The sequence below is a fragment of the Schistocerca serialis genome, chromosome 1 (assembly GCF_023864345.2).
Source record: "Schistocerca serialis cubense isolate TAMUIC-IGC-003099 chromosome 1, iqSchSeri2.2, whole genome shotgun sequence".
NCBI lineage: Eukaryota > Metazoa > Arthropoda > Insecta > Orthoptera > Acrididae > Schistocerca > Schistocerca serialis.
In genome coordinates this window covers 965,651,890-965,669,975 of record NC_064638.1, presented here as the reverse complement: position 1 = coordinate 965,669,975, position 18,086 = coordinate 965,651,890, and positions in this window count along the sequence as shown.

Below are 18,086 nucleotides of genomic sequence, written 5' to 3'. Positions count from 1 at the left end.
TTGGTTCGCGCGGCTCCCCCCGTCGGAGGTTCCAGTCCTCCCTCCGGCATGGGTGTGTGTGTGTTGTCCTTAGCGTAAGTTAGTTTAAGTTAGTTTAATTAGTATGTAAACCTAGGGAACGATGACCTCAGCAGTTTGGTCCCATAGTCCTTACCACAAATTGAATTGATTGAAATAATCAAAGTTAACTGCAGTAGAACTGTTCATTGTCCAAAGAACTCTTAATTTATGTGTACTGACAAACATTTAAACGATAGGGTATATTTAAACACAAGAGTAATCCAAGGTAATTACAACAAGCTACTTCCACAAAACCAGTACTCAGCAGGCGTTAAGATTGACTGCTCACCCAAAAACTTCACTAAATACAAGTACTGTCGTTTACCAACAGAGACCTCTTATCAACAGCCCACAGTGTCCGCTACATGACAGCCTTCTCGCTGTGCGGTTGAGGCTAGCGGTCACACCATTGGATGGCCAATGTAATTCTAAAGCACAATTAAAAAAAGCATTTAACAACTCAGCGCAATAATTACCCTGTCTATCCCAGCAGGACACCTATTACTATTTGTTGGGACACTTCACGTATCCAAAAAATAAATAAATAAAATAAAATATAAAAAATAAACAATTCCACAAACAACTCAAACAATACTAAAACTAGTAACTGTGCACCAACGTGGACCAATTGCAAGTAAACTGGGGCACACAGAATCCAGAAGCGGCGGGAAGACCCATTACTCGTCGTCCGATGAGACGACCGACAAATCAACCAACCAACGGTCGTTCCCGATGAAATCACGGGCAAGGCAAAGGATAGCAAGTGAATCGCCAACTGACAGCTACCAAGCTACCATGACGTCATTTCAACGAACGGCAAGACAATGGGCGGCGGCGGCCAACAGTAGTCTACAGTCACTTTCGACAAAATCGGGCAGTCGTCGTAACGATCGCTTCAGCTCGGACCCCCAAATTCCTCCCAGCACCGTCTAAACGGAAAACGCGAAAATTCGGCCCAACAGTAGGGGAGCGGCGGCAGCGCCACCGGACGACCAGAGGAGAAACCAAGCTGAGGAAGTCGCCGGAAAGAGAAGTCGATTAGAGCCGTCCCGGCTTAGTGGTGTTTCATCTTTTATGCTACAAGTTACATGTTTTCCACAGAAAACTACTTCAGCAACTCCAGCAACTCTGCGTCGTTTACATTCTTTCAACAGCGCAGCAGATGGCTCAGCTTTCAGCTGTGTACCTTCCTTGAATCAAACCTTGAGATAGACAGGATTGTTTGCATGACACAGCGAAATGTGCCATATACCATGACAAGTAATTGCGCCAACGAGTCCCAACAATGCATCTCAGTGCGTACTAAGCTTCTAAATATACTTGCTGTAGCACAAGACAAACATTCACGTCATGGGTGTTTTTTGTTATTTTGTCATTCTCTTGTCTCACCTCAGCCAGTCTGCGATACGTGCTGAGTCACTCACACATACATACACCTATGATACACATATGATATTTATATTAGTTGTAAATAAATTGTTTATGTAAGTCTGTAGGCGTTAGTGGACGTTGTTACCAAAGTTAAAACCTTCTTGGGTGTTAGGCCGCGTGGTATTTCCTCTGAAATAAACGACATTTCGACCCCTCTGCTGGGATCTTCTTCAGGATCTTCCGGTGTCCACTACTGGTAGCAGTGGGGAAAATTCTTGTGGCTGTCATTGGTGGACCATCGTCATAGCCTAATATTTCCACGCTGATATAGAGGAACGGGCGCTATTGGATAAACTCCTGTGGATACTATTGGTGGCCCACCGTCGTTAGATAGAAAGGTACTTACACATAATCATAATACTATGTCTGTCAATTGATATTAGTATTGACAGACATAATCTTATGATTATGTGTCTTTATTCTGTATTAGTTTTATTCTGTGACATGGCCAAAGCTTGGCCTTCAAAATAATTTATTTTTGTAAGTATCATGATTTTCCTTATTATGAAATTATTAGATTGACGATGTATTTTAATGTTTAATATATATCTCTATGGGTTAATTGATAGGTTCAAAACAAGATACCATTATTGGCATCGAAATCTAGGCAAACTTAAAAAATTTTACCTTGCAACTGAAGGCTAAATTTCTTATTGTCTGTAGTCAGTAAATGTATTAGTTTTATTCTGTGACATGGCCAAAGCTTGGCCTTCAAAATAATTTATTTTTGTAAGTATCATGATTTTCCTTATTATGAAATTATTAGATTGACGATGTATTTTAATGTTTAATATATGTCTCTATGGGTTAATTGATAGGTTCAAAACAAGATACCATTATTGGCATCGAAACCTAGGCAAACTTAAAAAATTTTACCTTGCAACTGAAGGCTAAATTTCTTATTGTCTGTAGTCAGTAAATGTAGCTCCTGTACACATGGGTATTCAGCCTCATCTTTTTGCATTGACGCGTTTGGTATCTCCGATTCCGCCTTTCTGTAATAGTTGCGTTACAATTACTCTGTCAGCGGATGAACATTAAGACCCTAGGAAAATCGCTAGAATGCTGATCGATATCAATATCTATGAAGAAGGATTTCTTTTGCTGATGAAACTTCGAGATCTGGCACCTTCTACGTATACTGGTGTTGAGTCACAGTTTGGACGCGAAGCTATTTGGTGGTTTTCCATCTTTGTCAGCTCCCGCAAGTGGAGCTACGATAACGTTTGCTACGAGCACTATTCGGAAAGAAACGTCCGATAACTGGGAATTCAGGTGGGAAGATTTGGGATCTGGTAACCCTAATGGAAGTGCTGAGGTCCCCACATAACTGCTTTAACAAATAACTTGTATTTATTAAAGCTGAACGAGTTTTAAAAACAAACACTAGCAAAATTGACTCAGTAGAGTTTAGAAAAACGACTTTTAAACAACTACCAATAACTATGAGACACCTACCAATAAGTATACACAAGAAGTACAAAATTTTAAAAATAATTAACTACACTTAGCAAAATCAGTTGAGCAGCTTTTTAACTAAATGATCTTTAAACAGCAGTCAGTAATTATGAACCCAATGTCACTCAGTAGATAGTAAGAGTACAGAATATTAAGAGCAATTAACAGTCACTAAATATTATCTGTAGTTAACCAAAATTCTATGATCAGGTTTTAAGCAAATGATTTTTTAATGGCTGTTGTTAATTATGAACCCATTATCATTCAGTAGACACAAAAATAGAAAACAAATAGAAACGTGTTAAGGGTCACTGCATAACCACCTACAGTTAGCCAATTTCCACTAATCATATTATATGCAATGTCCTTTCAACAGCTGTTATTAATTACGAACTCACAGTCATTCAGTAGACGACAAAAGACAGAATTTTAAAAAATTAACAGTCACTGAATAAGCACCTACAATTAACCAAAATTCACTGATCAGGTTTTGAGCATATATCATTTAAACAGCTACTATTAATTATGAACTCACTGTTACTCAGTAGACATCAAAATAATGAATTTAGAAACAATGAACAGTCACTGAATAAGCAGCTACATTTAGCCAAAATTCTCTGATCAGATTTTAAGAAAATCGTTATCAACCAGCTACTATTACTTATGACCCATTGGCGTTCAGTAGAAAGCAAAATACAGAATTGCAAAGAAAAAAATACTAACAGTTGCTGAATAGGCAGTTACAATTACACAAAATTCACTAGTAAATTTTAACCAGTTGACTCTGAATACAGTGTTACAGCACAGAATAGTAAAGGGGTTGAAACCAGAAAGTTTAATTAAAGCTCACTCACATTGCCATAGGCAAACTGAAGTTATGAGAGAGACAGAATAGTAAGTGAGAAGCGATTCAGTAGGTCGCAAGCGGGTCACGCCGATGACTTTTAAGACACCGTCTTAGAGTGAGGGTATGTAATCCCCAAAACTGATTGTAGCAGGGAACCGAAAGTAGCGATACAGGCATATTGATGAGCTTGTAAGACGTGTTGCAAGGAACTCTACTCTGTCACAAGAGTATATAGCGAGGAACTGATGCAATAGTTAATAACCAGTGAAGAGAATATAGCACAATAAGGAGGACACGTAAGGTCACTACGAACCGAACCTTGAGTCAAAACCTGATGCTAACTCCCTTTATATACTCCAGCCCTCCAGATCTCCTCATGAGTTGACCGTTAGGATTGACCATTCACAATAATGGCACTCGATTCCATGATTACGAAACTGTAGTGAATCTAAACACACCAGCACAGTCCATGAACTAGACGAAGATGATAGCCTTCACCTGAGGAACTAAATGCTGCTCGCCGCCCACCATTTACTGAAGAAGAAACTGACTGTCTTCAGACAATACCACATCTCAGACTACTTCCAGTGCTGGACTTCGACGTGGAAGCCAGCAAAAGGGCCTCTTGGAGTCCCGCTCAACATTCAGGCGCCTTCGGGCGCTGACATCTACCGAGGGTAGGCAGGGGATCAACAGATCACATGAGTTCTGACGCCAGGTACATTGAGGAGGTGTCGTCATCGTAGAATTCGGAGTGGGACCGAGCGCACTCTAGCAGCCAGCCCGCAACGCCCACGGCTGTTCGCCGTTAGACCGCCGCGGCGCCAGGGTCGTTCACATCTTTTCCTGGAGCTGCAACCGCTGAACTCACTCAAAGGAGCTCACCTAGAATTCAGCATGGAGCTGAATGAGCAACAGCCGAGGCTGGTAAACATTGAGTACAAGTTACTGAACTCTAATGTTTCACCAACGTCGTTAATGCTTCGCACATTCCCAGTAGCTATTCAGACTTCAAGCAGACATGTCTCCACTCGAGCCTATGGTACACTCAGCGACAAATGTTATTGTGACAAGCTACTCCTTCCCCTTTCGAATGTGCTTCTTTTCAGAGATATAATAGGCACAAAAAAAATCGTTCACGTGGCTCTGAGCGCTATAGGATTTAACATCTGAGGTAATGAGTCCCCTAGAACTTAGAACTACTTAATCCCAACTAACCTAAGGACATCACACACATCCATGCCCGAGACAGGATTCGAACCTGCGACCGTAGCAGTCGCGGGCTCCCGGACTGAAGCGCCTAGAACCGCACGGCCACCGCGGGCGGCCAATAGGCTCCAACTTCATTCTTTTGGATGATAATGCGCGACAGCTTCGAAGGCTCAGAAGGAGAAGTTCTTGCAATGAGAGGATTATTCGGCGAATGGACAGGCCAGCCCGTTCTCTCGACTCAAATCCCGTCGAGCATGTCCATTAGAAAGAAGTATAGCATCACGTCCCCATACACTAACGACCATCCAGTCTTTGTAAATCTCCTACCACAGGAATCGATGCACGTTGCAGAACATGCATTAATGCCCGTGGTGATCACATTCCCTCTTAACAAACCCCCCTCCCCCCCTCTTCTTTAGAGTCTACTTGACCAACGTAAATCGAAATGACTTCAGAATACTTATTGTCCTTCGATAAATATGTCACTTCTCTTCGAGTCATTGGGTATCTCTATCTCTCACCTTGAGTGCAATACTGCAGCACATCTATCTAGGTGTGGTTCAAGTTTCATCAATCCATATTACTTGACGGTAACACATCACGTGAAAGTTAATTTTGTCCCTAAATTTCGCACAACGATGTTTTTAGGTGCAGCTTATATACAACATGTACCTGCAATGACAGATGCAGCTCCCTCCCAGGAGTATCTATGTCCATCCTTGTAGTAGATGGTTATGAGGAATTCGGTAGCTCAGTATTAAATGAAAATTAAAACGGTTCCATTCGACTCTTTTTCATTTAGTCTATTTACGCAGCCAATTTCTGTGTTCGATTACATCATTGTCAAGTCACTTTACCAATGTCAACAGGGAAAAACCGAATCTCGTATACAGTCATTACAGGAGTTATTATTAACTGACCAGTGTCCTTGGATATCCATTTCTTTAATTTTAGATACATATACATGATTAATTTTCGTTTATTTTCATCAGTATGTCGGAGCTATGAATTACTTTTTCGACACAACCAGAGTGCTCTTAAATAAGTGTGGTTGGCAACAGTGTTCTATTTCAAACGTGAGCAGAGAATGATGTGCCTGGAGTGTCGAAGTCATATATTCCTAAGGAATGTATTTATGCTTAGCTTATTCATTCAGAGAAACCCACAGAACCTTAAATTAGGGTTGACAACTCGATTTCTGCTTGATATGAGAACAGGAACTGATCGATAAGAAAGCAAAATGTAGGTACGATTAAGGAGAGAAATGACGCTACACCTGTTGCCAGATGAAGTTTATAATTTAGTACTTATGAACCAGTAGACTACCTATTTAAGGGTCGCTAACATATTGATAAATGTTATTGAAGTGAGGTTTAGTAGTGTACTCGGTACGGCTCAACAGTGATTGTGTGGCGACTGCTGCGAAGAGGATGTAGGGGCCTGTAGCACTTCCGGTCAATAGAACGCTCATTCGGTTGGCGCGACCGCCACAGTGAGAGAAATCTGATCGAAATCAGCGTTCAGTTAAATTTTATGGCAGCGCCCGCAAGCTGAACTGCCCACAAATGAGCCATTATCACTTCGACTGACTGTGCGTCACGGTAATGGCATTGCCGTAGCCCCAGTGGGTACCGAACGGTGCTCTGCGGCAACAAGATCAGATATCGTCTGGACGTATTAACGGCTGCGTCACTGTCGTCCCGTAAAGTCCTGCGTGGCTAACACTCTCGCAGGAACATCAGTTTATCGCCGACTGCCGTCAGCTGCCATCCACAGCCGTGTTCACACACGCTTTGTGCAAATACACATAGATTGGTCGACCCTAAAGTTAACTGAATAGCCAGAAGTTCCGACTATCTACTAGGGTACAATTCATTAAAGAGTTAGCGATACGTTGTTCCATCTTTATGGCAATATTTCCTGTTGTTTATCCTAAATAGACCATTCTTCGGCCCGAGTTATTCTTCCTGTTGTTAACATTTGCAGTACATATTAAATTTAAGGAATAAGTATCCCTTGTATCATATCAGAGACTTGCTGCTTTTATACCGTATTATTATTTTTATCAATTTATCTTACATTTTTTGGGTCATCACATTTCTGGCTGTTTTCATACAGCCAACCACGATTACTTCTCATATGCCAAGCTCTTCATCTCAGAGCAGCATTTGCAGCCACTTTCGTCAATTGTATCTTTGATATGTTCCACCCAGTTTCTCCCCTAAAGCCTATAAAGCTCCCTCGAGTACCATGGTAGTTATTCCTTGGTGTCTTAAGACGTTTCCTGTTGTCCCATCTTTTTGTCAGTGTTTTCCACACGTTCTTCTCCTTATTGTTTCTGCGGAGATTCTCTTCTGGTTTCCCCACAGTCAGTGAATCACTTCCATGAAACATTGTGCGCAGAGCGTACATTCACAGAAGCTTTTTGCTATTTTAGACCTATGTTTTATACCACTAGACTTCCTTTGACCAAGAATGCCCTTTCCCGTGTGCTAGTCTGCTTGCTTCGTCCGTCACCTATTATTGTGCTCTGAATCTCGCATAATTCCTTGGCTTCGTTTTCTTCGTCGTCCCCAGCTTGTATGTTAAATATGCCGCTATTATTATTTTAGTATTTCTTCGGTTTGCTCTCAGTCCATAGTGTACGCTTATTATACTGTTCATTACATTTGACTATTCCCGCAAAAGTACGACACTTTCATTGCGGAAAGCTGAGTCGTCAATGATATCATTGATTTCCTTTCAAATTTCTTCGTTTGCTTCGACGTCTCAATTGCAAAATAATTTTCAAAATATCACAAGCTTTTATCCAATTTTCAGGTTAATTTAGTTGTGCAACGAGTCCGAAGTTATCACATCAGAACGATCATCTTTGATTGAAACTTGTCAGGCCATAACCAAAAAGATAAATTTAAAAAAGTTACAAATGAGACTGCGAAATAAACTACATATTTGAAATGTCGACACAGCAGCTAAGACCCTTGTAACGAAAATGTTGGCTGTAGTGGAAATACCAATTCTGTTCTCGTATTTCCATTATTGCTTCTTCGTTGTATAGATTGCATAGTATGGGTGAAACACGGCCCATTATAAGCAGAGCAATTCGTTCTTGCTCTCACGCTCTTTTCTCTCGTGCTTCTGTTACATATCATCCGTATTTCATAACAGTTGACCTGTATTTTCCCGGGAATTTGAACGCTTGCTGCCGAATGATTTCCTTGCGTCACCAAATCATATGAATATGTCTTCCATTCTCTTAAACCTTACGTCCATTATCGACGGCAAATGTCTCTGTTCTGTATTTATCTTTTTTAAAACCCAACAAATCTCACTTAGATGATACTCAAATTCTGTTCCATTCTTCGCTATAAATTGTTCTCGTCAGCACCTCGATGCATGACCTATTAAACTGATTGCACGGTAGTTCTCTCATTTTTCTGTCCTTGGATCTTCGTGGTTGTGTTCATGACATACACTGTCGAAAAAAAAAATCTTAACACGAATGAGTTGCGCGACATAAACGATAGGTGATAGGTGTGTTTTTGCATCTGAGATATCTACTCCAATTTCGTGCCAGTTGCATAAGATTTTTCTCCCGGCGAACTGTGCTTTCTCGACAATTGCGAAAAATGTTGAAACCAGCACTCCAATAGCGATGCTTCTCTAACTTACTGAACTTTGCCGAAAATAATGAGTCGTGATCTAATGCCAATCACACCGCATAGCTCCCGCCTATCATTACAAAACAGCTGTTTCAGCCACGTCTCCTTGATATCAGTGACTAAAATGCCAATGGCGCATTTTCATGACTGCCAACTACACTTGCATCAGAGCCCCTCTGAAATTCTGAGAGCATCGACGACGTTAGGCCATTATTTCTGCTGACCATATTTTCTTCCGAATAAATGGCTGTGTATAAAAGCCCTCTGAAAAACAAAGAAAAACCTGTCCTTTCCTGATGTCACCTGGCCCCATTATCGCTGCTGGGCAAGACGAGGCACGAGATACACAACAGCCGCTACCCCAAATTGTGCTTAGACATCTCTGCTTTTGTAAAGTCAACCACCCATTCCGCCCGTCATCTAAAACCCGTTTTTTCACCGAATTCCATGTCCGCTCCATCTCACATTCAATATGCTGTGCTTTTTCACACAAACAAAAGTCATTCATAAAGAGATGAGCCTGCTCCACATTATGTGAGAAAGGAAATGAGGTTATATACAGTCACTGTGTTTCTATGTCTGTGAATAAAGATATTACCTATGCAATACATTCTGATATCATCGTCTAATTACATATTTTCCCGCTTTGATTCACGCGAAATCACAATCCTCATACTCATTCATTATAGTTTTATACACCACCAAATGTCATCAATTAATGAAAATACCGAAAATATCAGGGATAAGTTCTTTAAGGGGACAAATTTATAGTTTTTGCTTAATAATGGGTGAGATAGCAAAGAATCCCTTTATTAATTGGGTAACCGTGAAGTTGTTTACCAACAAGAAGCCTCTGTGTATGGATCCTGAGTGTATTCCAGTTTCTGTCTTCCTCTACAGTTTTCGCCCTGTACAGCTCCCTCTAGTACCATAGAAGTGATTCCCTAATGTCTTTAGAGGTGTCCTATTATCCTCTATCTCTTCTTCTTATCAGTGTTTTCCACATGTTCCTTTCCTCGTCGATTCCGTGAAGAAACTAATTCGTTGCATTATCAGACGATATAATTTTCAACATTTTTATGTAGCACCACATCTCAGATCCCTCGATTTCCTTCTATTCCGGTTTTCTAACAGTACATGTCTCACTACTATATAATGCTGTGCTCCAAACGTGTATTCTCAGAAATTTCTTCCCCAAATTAAGACTTACGTTTGATACTAGGAGACGTATCTTGGACAGAAAGACACTTATCGCCAGGGCTAGTATATCCTCTGTGCTGTGTGCGTCATGGATAATTTTACTGCCGACGTAGCATAATTCCTTGACTTCGTCTCTTTCGTGACCCCCGATTCTAATGTTAAGTTTCTCGCTTTTTTTATTTCTCATAGTTTACATTACTTACGTCTCTCTTCAATTTATTTCAGTCCATAACCTGTAGTCATTAGACTGTTTATTCCATTCATTACATCCTGTAATTCTTCTTCACTTTCTGTGAAAGTAGCAATGTAATCACCGAATTTTATCATTGGTATCCTTTAATCCTGAACTATAATCCCACTTATGAGCCTATCTTTTTTCTACCTCATTGCTTCTCCGATGTATAGCTTGAACAGTAAGGGCGAAAATCTGCACCCCTGTCTGACACACTTTTCAGTGCGAGTGCTTTGTTCTTAGTCTTCCAATCTTATTGTTTCCTCTTGGTTCTCGTACACGTTACTCGCCTTTTCTTAGAGCTTAACACAATTTCCTCGGAATCTCTAAGACATGGCACCATTTTGCATTATCATAACATTCTTTCATTTCTAAAAATCCGATTGACATGATTCATTATTCTTCATTCTTGCTTTCATTATCAGCCGCAACGTTAGAACTGCCTCTCTGGTGCCTTTAACGTTCCTAAGGCCAAAATGATCGCCATCTAACACATCTTACATTTTCTTCTCCATTCTTCTGTGTATTATTTTCGTCAGCAACTTAGATGCATGGGTTAAGCTGATTGTGCGATTATCTTCGCACACGTCACCTGTTGCTATATTCGAAATTGTGAGGGTGATGTGATTCCGAAAGTTTGGTGGTATGTCACCAGCCTCGTTAAATGCGAACTCGAATTCCCTCAATATTCCTTTGAATACTTCTGTGTCGCTTCCACACCTTCCGGCAAGTGTTTGCTGGTAGGCAATCGGTATCTTCATATAACACAGGCGTATAATTTCAGCTGCGCTATAAGGACTGCCGAGATACTGGCTCCTCTTTGTCATTTTCTAGAAGAACTTTACAGGACTTCGGTAACCTGCGCCTTCAATATCTGTAGACATTATTAATTCTTGCTTAATACAATTCTTTTGACCAGAATTTGCCCAAGAAGGCATTCCGGAACGCATCATACGAGTTGCACGTCCTGGCGAAGTTCCTCATATATTCCACTGTGGCTCCCTCCATATGTGAGCAAACGAAATCGAGCTTATACATGAGTGGCCAGTGTGGAGGCAGAGACAGGTCAAATTGGCCTATGAATGTTTTGGGATGAAGACTATTGCCTTCATCTCTGTAATGTTGAAACTTCCTCACCCAGATGACGTGTTTAAAATCAAATCTATCTTCGCCATGATAGTTTTGATTTTTTCCTAAATTCTGTTGAATCGGTATCTCCGGGTGCTAACTTCCTTTTTCAGAAACTCTGTCTTCCTCTCTGTCAATGCGGGTACTCGATAAATGTTGTGTACTACATACTAGGCGAAAGCAATTGTACCCCGTCGACGTATGGGAGCCCACCGAGTTTTCTACAGGCTTCGGCGCGGCGTTACGGTATGCTCCGCTGCTACCGGCTTCCGCCGTGTTATTCGAGCCGTCCAAATTACCGGACAGAGAAGTCGGTTTACGCGCTGATAGAACTATGTGTTCAGCACTAGCTACCTCCCTGTTGCTATCATTGCCAGCTACTTCACCTTGAGTCGGTATTGTGGTTTTCCCGATAAGCCGTATAACTTCATTCTCTAGATTTCGTTTTAATTTGGAGACTTCATCTCTTAGTGCGTCCCTAGGCGCCACGTCCGGTTGTTGCTGTTGCTTATCCTCAATTCGCTTAATGTGACTCTGCAATTTGGACAAGACACTCTTCCCTACTTTAACGGTACTCTGTGTCGAGTCGTGAGTCTCCTTGGCAATTTTCTTTGCCCCATTTGCTATCAATTTCGCTTCATTGGGTGTTCTTTTAATTATAGCTACCTCCTTTTCTAATTACACACCTAAGTTCTTTACCTCCCCTTTCATTTCACCCATCATTTTAGCGCATTCCCGGTGTTCGATAATTTTTTAGTTAATTTCGGAGTTATATTTTTCGACGTTGGATATTTTTATACTGAGATTAGCGAGAAGCGCGGTGTAGTCTTTTCTTATTTCCGCCTGCATTCCTTTCAAAATTTCTATAATGTTCTCTAGACCTGGCCCATTTTGAATTTCTGTCGCCTGTGTCTTACAGTGAGCCCCGTTTCCCGTGTTCCTGTTAACCGTTCTGTGTCTAGAAACGTAATGTTTCCGGGCACCATTCTGCTCGCTCTGGATTGAACCACTCGACTGGGGTTAGAAATAATTCGTTTCAGTGACACTATGGCTCCGTGGGCTATATCCTCTATAATTGTGGCTTACGACATCAGCCTCCACGTGCTGCGGTTGCTCAGCGTCACTGTCGGACTCATAGATTCTACTACCCACTGGGCTGAACCTATTCTTATCATCACCTTCCGGCATATGCATTTCACACTCGTCATTTTCGCTTGCAGTACCCTTGCGGCTGTCACCAATTTTATCACTTTTACAGACGAGATTCTGCTCTGCTGTGGCCCTGCTTTCGCTCTCGTTTACATGTGTAATTTAATGTGAATCGTACACCCAACAACAACATATATTTTAGTATTGACAATAAAAAGGAACGAAATACCAATCACAAAACAAAATGCTAAACTGGGTGTGCAGAGTGGACAGAAAAACTTATACTTGCTAGTAGGACTCACACACAAACGGTTGTGCACTTAGTGTTCAGTATTTCCTGAGTACAAGTAACATTAGCACATCCAACAAAACAACAGAAGTACAACGAGCTTGCACCATTGAAGCAAAAAACACAACAACAAAAACCACACAACTTATGCTACTTATTTTTAACAGTGCTTCTACTATCAAAGTGATCAGACAAGTTGGATCACAATGAAAAACAAAACTGAGGTTTCTCCTAACTGCATCTTAGGCAGATCCAAAAATTACTAATCGTGGCAGGGTCGCCATACGTAACACCACACCTGTTTCTTGTCCAATTTTTGCGTGTGTTCGCCTCTAACAAACAACTTACAGAGAAATTGGGAGTGGAACTGTAGACAAAAATGTATCACACTAGATTTAAATGTGGCCCTTTCACCCCCAATTAAACTGCGGCGCTAGTGTTGACGATAAATCACACCTACTTTTTCTTCCAAACATGAACGATCACGAACACTTAGGATGTTCAATGACATCAAACACAAACACAAAAAGAAAATAAAGCGAAAGGGTGAATTTAGGATCAACTACTGAAAGTAAAGGCTCTACTGAATAACAATAATTTTATTATAACCTTCAGATCAATGCTGAATAAAAAACAATGAAGAATTTACATATCATTCTCCTAACTGGCATTGGCAGTAACTGTCTTAAAATCAGTTCAAAACGCGATCTCCTATAACATATATATGAAGAACCACTACACTCCAAGGTACCGTGAAACCTCTGTGGAAACAGCAATTGCAGTTGATCTAACTACTTAACGTTACTCCTAACACAGGCCGAATCGCGAGCGATCTCACCGTAATATTCCTGTTGTAGCGGCGGTCTCCGACGGCTACAGCTTGGCCGTGCGGTCGGCGAGTGGCGTCTCAGAAAGTACAATCCTACAGTAGTCGAACACCAGACTACTGTCTGTAAACTTCTGTGACAATGTTTCCATCAGCAGTGAGCTGGTGCGGCTAACGTCCTCTCAGAACGAAAGACTAAGAGGGGAGACGACTTGGCTAACCTCCTCTCAGTTCGAGAGCCCAGCACAGAAGACCTCTACCAAGTGTCCAGCAAGATCGCTCTTCACCTTTGTTTACTCACCTCAACTTTTACTGAACGAATCACATCGCTAGAAGCTCTCAAAATACCCAGTTTTTCAGTGCCAATCAATGTACGGCCTGGGAATAGAACTCTTTTCCACAATTCTTTTATTTCTACAAAATTTTACAAGTAAACTCCGCCCACGCTAGTTGGGAAGAATCACAGCTGTGTGCAATAACATGTTTACTGGAAGTTTTCTCCCAAGAGACCACTCGAGATTTTCCCGGGAAGATTCCCTGTCGTAGTGAACACAGATTCATGAATTGGAAGTTAGTTATTCTGAACTCCTGGCCTGCTCCACTTCAGTTACTCGAATGCGTAAAATTAGTGGGATATAGGCGAGAGCACACACCGGAAAGCCCGTCCAGCTATCCACTGCTCAGTTTTGGTAAACACTTGAACCCCTGCAGCTGTGCATCCCTCAGAGGTTGGCAGCCGCTGTGGCCTCTCTAAGCGAATTACAGAAATTCCCCAGTTCACCGTTCATACCGTCAGGCTGTGGCCTTCGGCGGCTAGGCGGGGACGTAGCCGAGTTCTGTCTCGCGTACTTTCTTTCCGCAAAGTCTTATAATTACAAAATCGCGGAATTCTCGAGTGCCGATGCGTTTCCACATAGATTTCCTACACCGTAATTTAGAGTATTACTCCAACAAAACCTAAAGTGTCACGTTAAATGGACTCATATAAGGTGCAAGGCCGTTGCCACCTTACAGCCCTTGGTTTGGAAAACGGCCCACAAATAGCGGAACAATACATACAGAATGTATATTGGCAAGACACGGTTCCTTCGGTTATCAGGGAGACGACTGCCGTGAGAGGAAAATGGAATAACCAACGAACCATTCGATGAGTCGGAACATAGAATGTCTGATAGTGATAGGAAATCTTGAAAATATTGATAGGGAAATACAAACACTCGTTGTAGATAGTGTGTACAGTTAAGTGAGATGGAAAGAAGGTTAGGATTTCTGATCAGATGAATGTATGGTAATATCAACAGCAGCAGAAAATGGTATAGTAGGAGTAAGGTTTGGCATGAATGAAAAGATAGGTGAGGAAGTGTGTGACTATGTACAGATCAAATGGTTCAAATGGCTCTGAGCACTATGGGACTTAACATCTTAGGTCATCAGTCCCCTAGAACTTAGAGCTACTTAAACCTAACTAACCTAAGGACATCACTCACATCCATGTCCGAGGCAGGATTCGAACCTCCTACCGTAGCAGTCCCGCGGTTCCGGACTGAAGCGCCTAGAACCGCACGGCCACCGCGGCCGGCATGAACAGTTCAGTGACAGGATTGATCTCATCACAATTGTCTCTAAATCAATGCCAACAACAACACTTCAGTTATAGCTGCTGACGTCGGAAGAAAGTGATAATGAGCTCGTAATCCATTGGGTGAAAGGAGAGTTTTCTGCACTTACTCAACCTCAAAATTACTAACACATTGTTTCAAAAGAACAATATTCACAAATATACCTGGGCCAACAGAGGAAATGCATCAATTACACCCTAAGGTGAAAAAAAGTCGTGGAATACCTCCTAACATCACGTCGGACCTTGTTGTTGTTGTGGTCTTCAGTCCTGAGACTGGTTTGATGCAGCTCTCCATGCTACTCTATCCTGTGCAAGCTTTTTCATCTCCCAGTACCTACTGCAACCTACATCCTTCTGAATCTGCTTAGTGTATTCATCTCTTGGTCTCCCTCTACGATTTTTACCCTCCACGCTGCCCTCCAATACTAAATTGGTGATCCCTTGATGCCTCAGAACATGTCCTACCAACCGATCCCTTCTTCTGGTCAAGTTGTGCCACAAACTTCTCTTCTCCCCAATCCTATTCAATACTTCCTCATTAGTTATGTGATCTACCCATCTAATCTTCAGCATTTTTCTGTAGCACCACATTTCGAAAGCTTCTATTCTCTTCTTGTCCAAACTATTTATCGTCCATGTTTCACTTCCATACATGGCTACACTCCATACGAATACTTTCAGAAATGACTTCCTGACACTCAAATCAATACTGGATGTTAACAAATTTCTCTTCTTCAGAAACGCTTTCCTTGCCATTGCCAGCCTACATTTTATATCCTCTCTACTTCGTCGGACCTTATGTTGCAGTAACTGGATGTGATATGGACTCAACAAGTCGTTGGAAGTCCACTACTGAAATATTGATACACGTTGCTCCTATAACCATCGTTAATTGTGAACGTGTTGTGCACGATTTGACCTCTTTATTATGGCACATAAATTTTTGATGGGTTACATGTCGAGTGATGTGGGCGGCAAAATCATTCGCTCGAACTGTCCAGACTATTCTTCAAACTAATCGCAAACAGTTGTGACCTGCTGACATGACATCGTTGTTTGGGAACGTGAAGTCCATAAATGACTGCAAATGGTCTCCAAGTAGCCGAACATATTCATTTCCAGTCAATGGTCGGTTCATTTGGACCAGAGGACCCAGTCCATGCCACGTAAACACAGCCCACACCATTATGGAGCTTGCGCAATGCCCTGTTGATACCTTGGGCCCAAGGCTTCGTGGGGTTTGTGCGACCCTCGATCGCTACCTCCAGCGCTTACCAACTGAAATGAAGACATCTGACCAGTCCATGGTTCTCCATTCGTCTAATATGCAAGCGATATAGTCACGAGCCCAGGAGAGGCACTGTAGGCAGTTTCGTTCTGTTAGCAAAGACATTTATTTTATCTTCTGCTTCCATTAAGAATTAAAGCCAAATTTCGGCAAACTATCATTACGGATACGCTCATCGAGCAGCCCTCGTTGATGTCTGCTGTTATTTCGCGCAGTCTTTCTTATCTGTTATCACTAACAACTCTACGCAAACTCCACTGTTCTCGATCATTAAGTGAAGGCCGTCGGCCACTGCACTGTTCGTGGTGAGAGGTAATGCCTGCAGTCTGGTATTCCCCGAACACTCTTGACGATGTGGATCTGGGAATATTGAATTCTCTAAGGATTTCCGAAATGGAATGTCCCATTCGTCTAGTTCCAGCTACCTTTCCGCATTCAAAATCTGTTAATTCCCGTCACGTGGCCGTAATCACGTCGCAAACCTTTGTAAATGAATAATCTGATTACAAATGACAACTTCGCCAATGCACTGTCCATTTATACCTTATGTACACGACACTACCGCCATTTGAAAATATGCACATCGCCATCCCATGACATCGGTCACGTAAGAGTATATTACATTGTAGTGAATAAGAAATCTGATTCTTTAGTGTGAGAAATGAAAGCGTGTGCGTGTGTGTGTGTGTGTGTGTGTGTGTGTGTGTGTGTGTGTGTGTGTGTGTGTGTGTGGTTATGTCATAGGAAATGAAAAGGTAGAAGGTAGACAACAGAGGCCAAAATAGTAACTGAAAGAACCTGTAAGTAATATAGCTTCTGGACAAGCACGTTTGCTAGTAGCATATCCCATGGTCTAATTGGTACGTATTAAATCTTTCAGTGATAAAAATAATTACCATGATGTTAATATCTTGGCTGCGTGCAAAGTACTTTTGCAGCTGGTGTGAGTATGCAGCTTGGATAAAATGTGATCACAGGGTGTGCAGACAGAAATTTCGACCTTAAAAAGGAGACATGTAGCGTCACTGCATTCAGAACTGATCAACAGTCCTACGGATTCCGTGGAAGAATTCCTGAATTTTACTGGAAACATGGATAAATCTATGTGGTACAGGGTTTAGGAAGAATAACAGTAAATTTCAAGGCAGAGGTAATAAAATAATAATGGTAATAATAATTATTATTATTATTAAAGCAATGCTGATTCTGACAACAGAAACAGATGTTAGACATGAACAAAAAGAGGGTCTGGAGAAATAAACGACGAGTAGAGCACACAAGTTGTGGAACGGAAGAGAATTTCCAGGGGAGAAGAGAGAATGACAGGCAAAGACCGAGACGAAAGGGTCCAAAACGTGATACTTGTTGGGTAGACAGTCAAAAACAAACTACTTCCCCACTTATAGTTCACAGATGGCGTAAGAGCTATAAAATAAATAGAACTGGACCAGGTTATAAACATAATGAAAAAAGTGAGCAGCCCTAGCTTCGCATGGGTAGCAACGATAACGTAGAGCTGGACAACGCGTCTGGTGTAGCTGTAATTTTGTTGACCGGTCCCTGCATAGAGTTACGATTAAAATTCGGGGAACAACATTAGGTAACTAAATATGATCATTTTCATACACCTTAGATTAAAGCAACACATTTCAGGAAAATATTTGTGGGTCACGGATGTTACTG